A 13857-nucleotide genomic window follows, 5' to 3' on the forward strand; every position below is an offset into this window, starting at 1 on the left:
GGGTTGTCGCCGCTTTTACGTGAGCGGCGTGGATCCACGCAGCGATGCCGTCTACTTTGAGAGCGGTGGGGGTGGTCAGCAGGACGGTGTAGGGTCCTTTCCAGCGAGGTTCCAAGTTCTTAGTCTGGTGCCGGCGTACCCACACGGTGTCGCCTACACGGAAGGGGTGTGGTATCACTGGCTGGTCCTGCTGGTCCTGATAGGCAGCGGCCAGTGGCTTCCAGACCTCTCGTTGTACTGCTTGGAGGGCCTGTAAGTGAGCTTGGAGAGAGGGGCTATTAGTAAACTTTGACATTTCAGGATCATGGAAATTAACAAGGGGCGGGGGCGCCCCATACAGGATTTCATACGGAGTGAGTCCATGGGGGCCCGGAGTGTTGCGGGCTCGGTAGAGGGCTAAGGGAAGTAGGAGTACCCAGTCTCTAGTGCCAGTTGCAAGCGTTAATTTGGTCAAAGTCTCCTTGATTGTCCTATTCATTCTTTCTACCTGACCTGAACTCTGGGGTCTGTAAGCACAATGTAGTTTCCAATCAATCCCCAGTAGCTTGGCCACCGACTGACTTACCTGGGAGACGAAGGCAGGCCCATTATCAGTCCCCAACACTTGGGGCATTCCAAACCTTGGAAATATTTCTTTCAGAAGTTTCTTGGTCACTATTTTGGCAGTCTCATGTTTGGTTGGGAAGGCTTCAACCCAGCCAGAGAACGTGTCCACGAATACCAGGAGATACTTGTACCCATACAGTCCGGGCTTTACTTCAGTAAAGTCAATTTCCCAATGGGTGCCTGGTCGATGTCCTCTTACTCGTGTTCCGGCCCTGATCTTAGTCTTACTGGCATTTACTTGGACACAGGCTTGGCATGATTCCGCCACCTCGTGGAGGATCTTATCTTTATTTAGCATGTAATAGGGGCTTTCTTTCCTGTCTAGAAGTGCCCTCATCTTCTGATAGCTAAGGTGGGTGAGCTGGTGAAGGAAGTCTAATAATTCAAAGGTGAACTGGTCAGGCATCACAGGTTTACCTTGCAGGACCCAATATTTTTTCTCTCTATCATATGTGGCTCCCAACTCTTGTAGGTTCTTTATATCTGTCTCAGTATAATGGAAGAAGTCTGGAGTGTACGGGGTTGAGGTCTCTATGAGAAGTGAGGAGGCCTTTGTGTCAGTCCCCATGGCTGCTTCCCGGGCTGCCTGGTCCGCCATTTGGTTGCCTTTAGCTTCAGCACTATTGCCTTTCTGATGTCCTGGGCAGTGAATTATACTGAGTCTTTTGGGCAAAAAGAGAGCTTTCAGTAAGGCCAAGATTTCGCCCTTGTTTTTGATCTCCTTGCCTTCTGAGGTGAGCAACCCACGTCTCCTATATATTTCTCCATGGACATGGGCGGTAGCAAAGGCATAGCGGCTATCAGTATAAACGTTTAGCTTCTTACCTTCTGCCATCTTTAGGGCCTGGGTGAGTGCTATTAGTTCAGCTCGCTGGGCGGATGTCCCGGCTGGCAACGCCTTGGCCCAGATGTACTTTGCGATCCGTGGTCCAGCGATACCGCTTTCCTCCAGTAGCCCCTTGGACCCAGGCAGCCTTGTCACTTAGGGGTCCAGGATTTTGGGTCAGCACGGAGTGTTGGGCCCCAGTATCTACCAGGAAGGTGACGGGTTGCCCCCCGACTTTGAGGGTTATCCTGGGTTCAGGGGGGGGCTCCTGACCCTGACCTCCCTAGTCACCTAAGGTTAGGAGGGAGGTCTGGGGCCTCAGTCCTCGGGGCCCTCGTGGCTTCTTTGGGCAGTCCTTAGCCCAGTGTCCCTTTTCTTTGCAGTAGGCGCATTGGTCCTTATCAAGTTGGGGCCTCCTCCGCTCTCCCCCCTGTCTATCCTGTCTCTGACCAATAACTACAGTGGCCAAGAGCTTGCTCATCTCTCTATGTCTTTTGCGGTCCCTTTTTTTCTCTCTCTGCTCATCCTCTGCCCTACGGCGTTCTTCTTTTTCCTCTGTTTTTCTCTTGATACGTTCCTCTCTTTCTTCCGGGGTTTCTCGCTTATTAAAGATCTTTTCAGCTTCCCTCACTAAGTCTCCTAAGGTCTTGCTCTTTAAATCTTCTAACCGCTCTAACTTTCGCCCGATATCCGGGGCAGACTGCCAGATGAATGACATAGACACATTGGTTTCTTGCCCTGGGTCCTCAGGGTCATAAGGAGTGTACCTGCGATAGGCCTCTTTGAGTCTCTCTAAAAAGGCTGAGGGAGACTCATTAGGTCCCTGGGTTATCCCTTTTACCTTGGCCAAATTGGTGGGACTTCTGCCCGCGTTCTGGAGACCCGCTAAGAGCAACTGGCGATAGAGGACTAGGTGGTTCCTACCTTCTGTAGTGGTGTAATCCCAACCGGGGCGTTCAAGGGGAAAAGCAGCATTGACTTCATTAGGCAACTGAGTGGGGCGTCCATCATTGCCCCGGACTGCCTTTTTAGCCTCTAGGAGCACCCGCTGCTTTTCTTCTCCGGTCAGCAGGGTCCCCAACAACTGCTGACAGTCGTCCCAGGTGGGCTGGTGGGTGATGAGGACGGACTCAATCAAGGCCGTCAATTTACCTGGATCTTCAGAAAAGGAAGGGTTATTATTTTTCCAATTGTATAAATCCGAAGAGGAAAACGGCCAATACTGAAGCTGGCCATCTCCCCCCATGCGGAGTGGAAATGCCTGGGAGGTGGTGGAGTCCACTGCGGGAGGGTCTCTCCTTCCCCGCAGTCGAGACACCATGGGAGAAGGGGGGGGGGAAACCTCGGAGGTGGTGGCCGCCTCTTCTTCGTCGTTCTCCCTGGCAGAGGAGGAGGGTTGTGCTCTGTACGGCGGGGGGGTCCTCTGTGAGAAGGTCAATGAGGGGTCCGCCGCTATCAGGGAGAACCTGGGGCTTAGGAGGTTTGGACTTTATAGAGGGGGTAAGGGCAGGGTAAAGGGCAGATCGGGACGGAGGTTGCGCAGAAGGACCGGGCGGGAGGACGGGAGCTGTCGGCAAGGGAGGAAGTTTAGGAGACACAAACGGTTTGACCCACGGAGGGGGGTCATAGGCAAGTGCCTCCCAGGTGACGATATATGGGACCTGATCCGGGTGTCCGTGGGGACCAGGACAAAACACTCTAGACTTAACCTGAGAGATAATACTTAAATTGAAAGTACCATCCTGAGGCCATCCCACATTGAAAGTTGGCCATTCAGCGGAACAGAAGGTAATCCAGCGCCTCTTCCTGACATCCACAGACTGGTTGGATGCAATGCGCTGGACATCTCCCCAGTGCTGCAAGGTTAAACTCAGAGGGGTAGTTACGGTCTGTCCCATGATCTCGAAAACACTTAAAGACAGAAGAAAACTAACGAAGAACAAAAGAACAACAAACAAATCAGACGCGCGGCGCGGCTTCGGCGTAAAACCGAAAGCAAAAATTCAGACGGGGGCGGGAAGTGTCTCTGTCTCTCGTCCCCCAACAAAGCCACGTACAGTGGCGGAGCTCCAAAAAGTCCGACTCGGGTAGGTTAACTGATACAGAATGGGCCACAAAACGGGCCCCCGAGGCCGCTGGGACGTCTCCCAGGGGCTGCGGCCGGGAATACGAACTCGTCAGTTCTTCCGCGGAACCGCCAGATACAGATCTAGTTAGCTAACTAGTACAGACGCAGGCGCAAACATTGGATGCCGGCACAAACACGCACGAAGACAGAGACAGACACGAAACGACCGCTGGCCAGCTTACCTCCCGGCGGGGGGTCGGTGGTCCCTGGGCAGGGGTCTCCAAATCTCGGTGGAACCTCCAAATGAAAGACCCCCGACGTGGGTAGTCAATCAATCTGAGGAGACCCTCTCAAGGACCAGCGAGACCACGATTCGGATGCAAACAGCAAGAGGCTTTATTGGGAACACGGGTACCCGGGCGACGCAGTCTATCGGAGGACTGGCGCGCCGAGTGTGGAGTTTTTACCCTTTTTATAGGGCTGGGGCTGGGGAGCAAAAAGCGCGGTTACAGAAGCGAGAAGCGAGCTGGTTGGTTAGTTCGAATAAGGCTTGGGGTATTTCTCGGTCATTTGGGGAAACTGAGGTGGGACTTTTTAGTTCTAAACAATGTCTATTTTCAAGAAATGGGTATGGGAGGGGTACGAGGAAAGGGTCTAATGAAGGTTCAACAATGGGCACACACCTGGTCAGAACATTGGCAGACACACAGGTTCAAGGAGTGGCCAGAGCACTGTGCACCTCTATTTTTCTAAATCAGTGAAGCTAGTTCTGCTAACACTGACGTCTGAGAGCCATCTGTTCTTGGCCCTGAGCCGGGGCCCAGGTGCTTGACCACCGATATTTGGCCCCTGTCCCAGTATTATTCAGCCTTAATCTTTAACTGTTAATCTTTAACTGAACTTTCTTGTAACTTTTGAGAACTCAGCTCTGGTACTTTTTCATGCCTTGCAAAATGGCGTTACTGCAGCTAGCTTGCTAAGCCTGATGGTGGGGTCTTTCAGTTTGTTTGTTTGTTTGTTTCTCTATGTAGCCCTTGCGGAATGACATGGTTCCTGCCCCTGGAACAGAGTCAGCAGGACGTGGGCCTCCATGAGTGTTGATGGTTGCTGTGGGCAGAAGGCTTATTTGTATAATAATGTACATATTTTCATGCATCTCCATGACTACATGTCTGGGAGGCAAGGGTATGTCTAATGTCTCAGCAAAATGGTAGAAAGCTATGACCTTCAGGACAGTCCTTAAGGCTGTGGGAAAGAACACTGAAACCCTAAGTTCAAAAATTGATAATTTCTCAACTATGCAAAATATAAGAATGCAATATGAATTGTATGAGGGGCTTCACAGATCTAACGGAACAGAGGCAGCTGCACTATGAGCCAGCTTGTTAGAAAGATACTAAGGGGGCTGGTGAGATGGCTCAGTGGTTAAGAGCGCTGACTACTCTTCCAAAGGTCCAGAGTTCAAATCCCAGCAACCACATGGTGGCTCACAACCATCCGTAATGAAATCTGATGCCCTCTTCTGGAGTATCTGAGGACAGCTACAGTGTACTTACATATAATAAATAAATTTAAAAAAAAAAAAAGAAAGATACTAAGGAAGGAGATAAAGAGATTTGCTGTTTTCAGGGCAAATCCCACTCAGCTAAGCTTTTTTGTTTATGCTTACAAAGGCAGGCAGATTCCTGAGTTCAAGGTCAGCTTGCGACAGATGAGTTTAGGTCCAGGAATAGTCATTTCAGGGCGGGGTACCACTCAGCTATTTTATTGTCTGTGTTTGTGCTTGCTGTCTCTTTCTAAGAATCAAGGGGCTGGGTCATGGGATGCTGATTCATGGGATAATAATAATAAACCGAATGTGGGTTAATAACTGAATTGATATGTAAATAAAAGACTGGGCTTTTGATCTGCAACGGGTGAGCTATCCAGAGAGAGTTTTTAGATTAGCAAGAAAAAGCTGTCTCAAGCAGAACAGAGAGAGAAGGGGGTGGGGGAGGGGGGAGAGAAGCGCACAAGAGCAATCTGGAAAGTTGTCTTGAGCAGAACATAAGCCTTCAGCTTGGACCCGTGATTTGACTTCGAGTCATTTGGCTGCTTTCAAACACCCCTTCTCCAGAAGCCCTCTCCAAGCTGAACCTGGTCTTTGGCAAGCTCTGGCTGTCCAGGAACTTGTTCCATAGTCTAGGCTGGGCTCGAACTCACCTGCTTCTGCCTCTTGAGTGCTAGGATGAAAACCATATGCAACCATCACCTGGTACTGAGAAGGATTTTGAAAAGGAAAGCCAGGAAGGCTTCTCTAAGCTCTGTAATGCTCAGAAGCAACGAGGTAAGAAAAGATAGGAGACAACCGGGGAAGTATGTGGGGGTAGTCACACACTAAGTCATCTGAGAGGAGGGAGCCTCAATTAAGAAAATGCCTCCAAGCCGGGCGGTGGTGGTGCACACCTTTAATCCCAGCACTTGGGAGGCAGAGGAAGGCAGATTTCTGGGTTCGAGGCCAGTCTGGTCTATAGAGTGAGTTCCAGGACAGCCAGGGCTATACAGAGAAACCCTAACTGGAAAAAAGAAAAAAAGAAAAAAGAAAATGCCTCCATAAGATCAGACTGTAGGCAAGCCTGTAGAGCATTTTCTTAGTTAGTTATTGATGTCAGAGGGCCCAGCCTGTTGTGGGTGGTGCTGTCATGTTGCAGGATATATGATCATATTGTGAATCCGAAGGTCCTGTTATTTACTGAGAAAACCTGTTTCTAGTTGCGGTGTGACTCAGCCCAAGTATACCTTTAATCCCAAACAATGAAGGTAAAGTTAGTTTGTAGAGGGAGCACCCATGTTTAAAAGTGATGTCTAATTGAGTGGCAGACAAAGTGATGAATTAGTGAAAGATTTTTCAGAATGGGATATGCTCAACTCTCGAGAGAAGAGAGATGAAAGGGAGCTACTTAAGAGAGCAGTGCAGAGAAAGAGGGAGAAATGAGAGAGAAAGTCTTACCAGGACAGTTGCACACAGACAAGTTGCAGAGAGACAACAAGCTAGACACAGGTGAAGACAGAATGAGCCAGAGATTGAGAAGGAACCGGAGCCAGAAGATTAGAACAGACTGCAGCTTGGATAGGAGTTTGAGCCACGACAACTGAGTTGAATCATCAAGAGTTCAGAAAGAAAAAGAAAGGGTGATGATATTCAGCACTAAGTCTCAGGCTGAAAACATTCTAGGCCAAGATAAGATTGTGTGGAGGCTAGAAGCTTCTAGGACTAGGTCCAGGTTAGCAAATGGAGGCAGTAAGTCTCAGAGACGACAATTATTACAGGCAAACGAAAGTTACTTTTAGCCTGGCAGTGGTGGGCCACACCTTTAATCCCAGCATTTGGAAGGCAGAGGCACGTGGATTTCTGAGTTTGAGGCCAGCCTGGTCTACAGAGTGAGTTCAAGTACAGCCAGGGCTACACAGAGAAACCCTGTCTCAAAACAAACAAACAAAATTACTTTTACACCGTCCCTGGGCTGGGGCCCACTGCTCTATGGCCTCTGCATCAGCTTCTGCCTCCAGAATCTTGCCCTGTTTGAGTATCTGCCCTGACTTCCCTCTGTGATGGATTGCTACCTGACAGTGTAAGCTGAGATAAACCCTTTCCTCCCTAACTTGCTTTGGTCATGAGGCTTCATCACAGCAATAGTGACCCTATCTAGGACAAAACACTTGATTTTTTTTAAAGATTTATTTATTATATGTAAGTACACTGTAGCTGTCTTCAGACACTCCAGAAGAGGGCATCAGATCTCATTATGGATGGTTGTGAGCCACCATGTGGTTGTTGGGATTTGAACTCAGGACCTTCGGAAGAGCAGTCAGTGTTCTCACTGGCTGAGCCATCTGGCCAGCCCATCAGCATCTTTTTAATAGGTCTTATTGATTGTTTTATTTATGTGCAAGAGTTTGCCTGCATGTATGCCATGCATTATGCGCATGCATGACTTGAAGAGGCCAGAAGAGGATGTCAGATCCCCTGGAACTGGAGTTTCAGGTGATTGTGAGCCATCATGTAGTTGGGAATCAAACCCAGTTACACCGCAGGAGCAACAAGTGCTCTTAAATGCTGAGCCATCTCTCCAGCCCCTCACTTTGTATTTGTTTGAGATGTGGTCTGATTTTTGTATCATAGCTAGACTGGAAGTTACTATGTAGACCAAGTTGTCCTGGAATTCACGGAGATCTGTCTGTCACTCCTTTCTGAGTGCTGAGATTAAAGGTGTGCACTTCCTGGATGATTAGTATAGTATTTTTTTTAATTAGGTATTTTCCTCGTTTACATTTTCAATGCTATCCCAAAGGTCCCCCATACCCACCCCCCAAAGATTTATTTATTTATTTATTTATTATATGTAAGTACACTGTAGCTGTCTTCAGATGCACCAGAAGAGGGCATCAGATCTCATTACGGGTGGTTGTGAGCCACCATGTGGTTGCTGGGATTTGAACTTCGGACCTTCGGAAGAGCAGTCGGGTGCTCTTACCCACTGAGCCATCTCACCAGCCCCTTAGTATAGTATTTATTAATTAGAAATATACCAATCGGGGCTGGAGAGATGGCTCAGCGGTTAAGAGCACTGCTGCTTTCCCAGAGGTCCCGAGTTCAATTCCCATCAACACATGGTGGCTCACAACTATCAGTAATGGGATCCGATGCCCTCTTCTGACATGAGGTGTACATGAAGATTGAACATTTATATAATGTGTGTGTGTGTGTGTGTGTGTGTGTGTGTGTGTGTATATATATAACAAAATTCCAAATGTCCTAAATATAATGGTTTATCTTTTTCGTTTAGAATGGAGGAAATCTTCTGTTAATAATGAAATCAGGGCTGGTGAGATGGCTCAGTGGGTGAGAGCACCCGTTTGCTCTTCCAAAGGTCAGGAGTTCAAACCCCAGCAACCACATGGTGGCTCACAACCATCCGTAACAAGATCTGACTCCCTCTTCTGGAGTGTCTGAGGACAGCTACAGTGTACTTACATATAATAAATAAATAAATCTTAAAAAAAATGAAATCATTTGCTCATATTTGTTTTTGAAGACGTTACTGTGGAAAAACAATTATTGGTGGCAGTGACTAGTTTAGTCACTAATCTATAGGCTCCAAGGTCATAAACATTATAGATTTAAGTATTTTCTAACAAAATCAAATTTAAGGTTATTATATAATTTATTGGGAATATCTTATGTGGAAATGATTCTTTAAGTAGAAATCTCCAGCTGTTAAGCAGTGACTAACCAGCAACAGTCTTACCCAACTAGAAAAGAGAAAACTACTTTTTTTTTGTGTTGGGGTGGGCATTTCAAGACAGGGTTTCTCTGTATAGCCCTGGCTGTCCTAGAACTCACTTTGTAGACCAGGCTGGCCTCAAACTCAGAAATCTGCCTGCCTCTGCCTCTCAAGTACTGGGATTAAAGGCGTGCACCACCACGCCCGGCTGGAGGAAACTACTTCTTTATAAACATTATGAAGAGGAGCCTGGAGAGGTGGCGGTGGCTCAGCAGGTGGGTACTTGCTACTCATGCAGAGGACCCCAGCTCAGTTCCCAGCGCCAATATCAGCAGACTCATACCTGCCTACAACTCCAGCTCTTTCTTTGGGCCTCTGTCAGCACATACACTCATGTAGACATCCACAGAAATGTACATATACACATAATTAAAACCAAATCTTTAGGGGGCTGGAGAGAAGGCTCAGCTGTTAAGAGCATTGGCTGCTTGTCTGGAGGACCCAGGTTCAATTCCCAGCACCCACGTGGTGGCTCATAACTGTCTAACTCCAGTTCCAGGGGATCTGACACAGACACACATGCAGATAACACACCAATACACATACAAATATTTTAAAAATACATCTTTAGCTGGACATAGAGGAACACATCTTTAGTCCTAGCACTCAGGAGGTGGAGGTACACATATTTCTGTGAGCTCAAGGCAAGCCTGGTCTACTTAAGGTGTTGTCCTGTTACCCTAACTGTTCTGCAACTTACTGTCTCCAAAAAAAAGTAAGAAAAAGGAAAAAAAACTTTAAAAAAAATATTATGAAGAACAGATCACCATTTATAAAATCAATAGCTTTTGTTTGACATTTAGATACAGCTCAGACAAAACCCAAACAGTTTTAAATAAATGTCAAGCTGTCAGCTTTCCCAAGTCCTCAGTGATCTTTATTAAACATAACCATTTAAAGACATTGCTTATAAATCTTAACACGAGCAAATAACCTTAAGTGGTTAATCAGAGCTCGCTCCCACATTCGTGTCTGTGTTGTTCTCTGTAGCCTGCTTTGCGGACCCCGTACATATGCTTGAGTATGCCTTGCTTTCTGCAATGCCCCCTCCCCCCAACCTCAGAAAATCCCACTGCCATGCTCTGGAATCTGTCCCATTTTCTCCTTGAACCCCTCTCTTCCTCTCTTATTATAATGCTCAAATATCTTTATTAGGATCTCCAACTCTGCTTCATCACAATGCCTGGCTCTGAAATTCTTTTCAGTGTTGAAGCCATGAATCCCAGTGGTCCACAAAGATATAGCTTCAAGACCCCTTCTGGCATCTACACACACACACACACACACACAGAGAGAGAGAGAGAGAGAGAGAGAGAGAGAGAGAGAGAGAGAGAGGGGAAGAGAGAGAGAGAGAGAGATGAATCTTAAAAAACAGAAGAAAGTAGCAGCCTAGTGGTCTCTTGACCATTGTCTACTCTTTTAAGTTTTAAGATTTATTATATTTTTATGTGTATGTGTTTGTACAGGGATGAGGCTGCTTTGTGTAGCTCTGGGCAATTCCTGCTACTTTCCTGGTTGTCCATCTGGTTCCTGGTCAGAGGTTTCTTGGCTGCCTTTCAGAGGAAGATGCAGGTAGTGAAGAAGGCCTGTGGCTGGGGATGGTGCCTGCAACAATGGAGTCCAGAGATGGCTGTGGTGACGGGGTCTCTGAGAGGCGCAGTAGGAGTAAGACAAGGTAACCATGGTAATAGTCATGGAAGCCCTAGTCCCTAGTGAGGGCTGCAATGTCACCTGGGAGGTATGAGAAGCCCACAAAGGGTGTCTGCTTGCCTACATTGTACCAAGAACTAGTAAGACTTGCCTCAGGACCAGCTCAGGACATACCGAGAAAGACAGGAGGCTTTGCTAGTGAATGGTAATTGCAAATCCATGTGTGTGAGTTCAGCTATGGTGATCCATTGGGTGAGACCACTGTGGGAGAAGAAGAAAGTGACCTGGGTCCTACACAAAGAGAGGACAGGGCCAAGCTTCTGTGATAGGAGGGACAGACCAGGAAAGGATGGCATTGATGGGCCAGATATGCTTCCCCTAGAGGTCAGGATTACTAGGGTCCCGGAGAGAGGCAGGTGAGAAAGACCAGAGTAAAGCTCATTTTCAGGAGGAGATGTTAACAACCCCCCTCCCTTCACACACACACACACCACCACCTCCTCCTCCTCCTCCTCCTCTTCCTCCTCCTCTTCTTCCTCCTCCTCCTCCTCTTCCTCTTCCTCCTCCTCCTCCTCAGGTCCCAGTGGCAAACCCAGGTATAAATCCCCATAAATTCACTCTGGAGAGCCAGTGGGTTTACTAGACTTCCTTATAGAGGATGGACAAGGAGTCTCTTAGTGGAGTGTGGGTGCTCCTACCCGAAAGTCTGCACTGGAAAGCCTTTTTTGTTTGTTTTGTTTTGTTTTGTTTTGTTTTGTTTTGTTTTGTTTTGAGACAGGGTTTCTCTGTGTAGCCCTGGCTGTTCTGAAACTCACTCTGTAGACCAGGCTGGCCTTGAACTCAGAAATGCCTACCAAGTGCTGGGATTAAAGGCGTGTGCCACCACTGACTGGCTGCACTAGAGAGTCTTAGCCAACAGGGAAAAGCCATCATCTTTCCTAATGCTGAACAGATGGAGTCTTCCCTCTCCTATTCCTTCCCTATCTCTGTCCTCTGACCACTCCCCCAGGACCCTAAGGCCACATGCAATTAGGGCAGAATTGCACGCAGATGGTTGGGAGGGGTGCCTGCACACTCTGTGAGGGTCTTCTGATGCTTTCTACCTGCCTCCCTCTATGAAGAAGGGCAAAAAAGCAGACCTTTTCTGAGCAGCCCAGCAAAACTCCTGAAGACAGTGGTGGTTGTCTCAGAGAGTCATTTAGAGCACATGCACACAGTAGGTGCACACAGCAGGTGAATACAACAAGGTACTGGTAGTGGTAGCTTTCAGGGTCTAAGGTCCTGAGAGTTGGGCACTGAGCCTCAGCCCCTGGTCTGCCCATCAAAGTCTGGGGGCAAAACACTGCTGTGTTTACCGAGCAGATCTGGGAGGGAAAATGCTACACTGTGAAAGAGTGGTTATAGCCTTCATATGTGGGACTCGAGCTGCGAGGAATGAAAGCTTAAGGAATGGCAGGCTCTGGAGATGTAGTCAGTGCGAGACCAAGCACTGGAACACAAGGAGTTTCTGCTATTGGAGATCCCTGTATTTGTTGGATCCTGCTGTCCTGTGTCTTAGCAGTAGCTCCTAGCCCAAACACAGGGCTCAGCCTGTCTCAGTGGAGCTGGTGTTCCTGAGGGGGCTGCTGGACATGCCCACACAGGTGTCTCCAGATTGCGCCTCTTTCCCAATTACCGCCACCCCTTTCTCCCTGCTGTGCCAACTGGAGCTTAGGAAATCCTGACCTCTCTCCACAGTGCAAACTTTATCTGCAAACACCCTCTGCCCACTCTGGAAGTCTCTACCTTGGGGTCTCTTCACTAATTCTCCACCACACAAACTCCAAGTCTGGCTTTTAGTTTCATGGCTAGTCCTATCACTTGCACTGTGAGGTTTGAGACTTCCTGGTCTCTGAGCCTCTGTATTTTTGAGTTACTTTATGTATATATCCTGACATATGTCACCCAAAAATACACAGGCTTCCAACTGCTGCAGACGCTCAGGGACAGGCTGCTGGCCAAGACTGTATGATATAATGTTTGGAAAGGTTTGGGCTAAATAAGTATTCTGGAGTTGCTGGGCTACTTGGTTGCCCTGACTTTCCAACAGGTTCCTGGTAGCTCCCAGCTAGGTCTCCCTGGTTCGGGTGTGACCTCACAGGGCTGAGGACTTTGATCTGTTCCCTACTGTATATCTGGACCTAATTGCCACAATCTCTCTCCCCTGTGCTTTATAAGTAGCCCAGTCTCGGAACACCCATTTCTGCCTTTTCATCCTGGGCTCTGTGCACCCTGAATCCATTTTGTCCCTGACACATTGCTTTCCAGTTGCGCCCAGACATCTCAGCTACACGTACTTCCTAGGCTTGCAAGGACGTCCAGAATGAATGAACTGGAAGGAGGCCATTGCCTGACATCGTCTGGCTCACAGACTTTTGTGACCCCCTCATACAGCCACTCTGCCACCTTCCAGGCACTCCAAAGCCAATTGGGGACATGACATTATCTTAGAGCCTGCTTAGAGCCATGTTCAACCAGAAGGCAGCTTGCCAGTTCCAGTGGGTGGGTGGGGGGAGGCTCAGGTGACCTCAAAGAACCCAATGGTCAACATTAGGACAGTTGCTGAGAAGAGCACCCGTGGCTAGGGAAGCAGGAACTTCAGGGGAGTTCTGAGGAACCAGGTAGTAAGGACCCCTCCAGAGGAGGATTTGCAGAAGGATTGGGTATCACAGAGAGTGAAGAGTAGGGGGACAAAGAACCAGGACTCTTCACAGAGAAACCCTGTCTTAGAAAAAAAAAGAAAAGAAAAAACAAAACAAAACAAAACAAACCAACCAACCAACCAAACAAACAAACAAAAAAGAACCTGGACTCTAACTGACATAGTTGGCAAGAAAGCGAGGGTGTCTCTAGCTTTGGTGGCTGTCTCAACAGGTGTTGCCAAACTGCCTGTGCGAGCGAATACTGAGAGTTGTGAAAATGACCAAGTGTCAGCTTTGAGTTACACTGTCACTTTTCAGAAAGGAACGAGAGCCCGACAAAATTAAAGAGCCAATTCAAGGGTCTGGGAATATGGCTGAGTGGGTAAAAGGGCTACCCTAGGAAGCCAAGTTCCTGGAACAATGTAAAAAGCACTTCTAGAGTGAAATAGGAGTGGGAAGAGGAAAATTGCCCGCAAACTTAGCCTGGCTTGCACAGGGCAACAGAAATAAAACAGACGGTGGAAAGCAAGCACCAACCGACTCTTGAAAATTGCTCCATAACATTCACATACAATAAACAAAGGAAAACACTTGGTAAAGACTCATCACTTGGTGTCTCCCATGAGGCTATGCCCCGGGCGACCTCAAGGGGCCGCTGCACGCCGAGGCGGTCACGTCACGTTTTGGGGGCGTGGCCCTTCC

The sequence above is a fragment of the Mus musculus genome, chromosome 15 (genome assembly GCF_000001635.26).
Source record: "Mus musculus strain C57BL/6J chromosome 15, GRCm38.p6 C57BL/6J".
Lineage (NCBI taxonomy): Eukaryota > Metazoa > Chordata > Mammalia > Rodentia > Muridae > Mus > Mus musculus.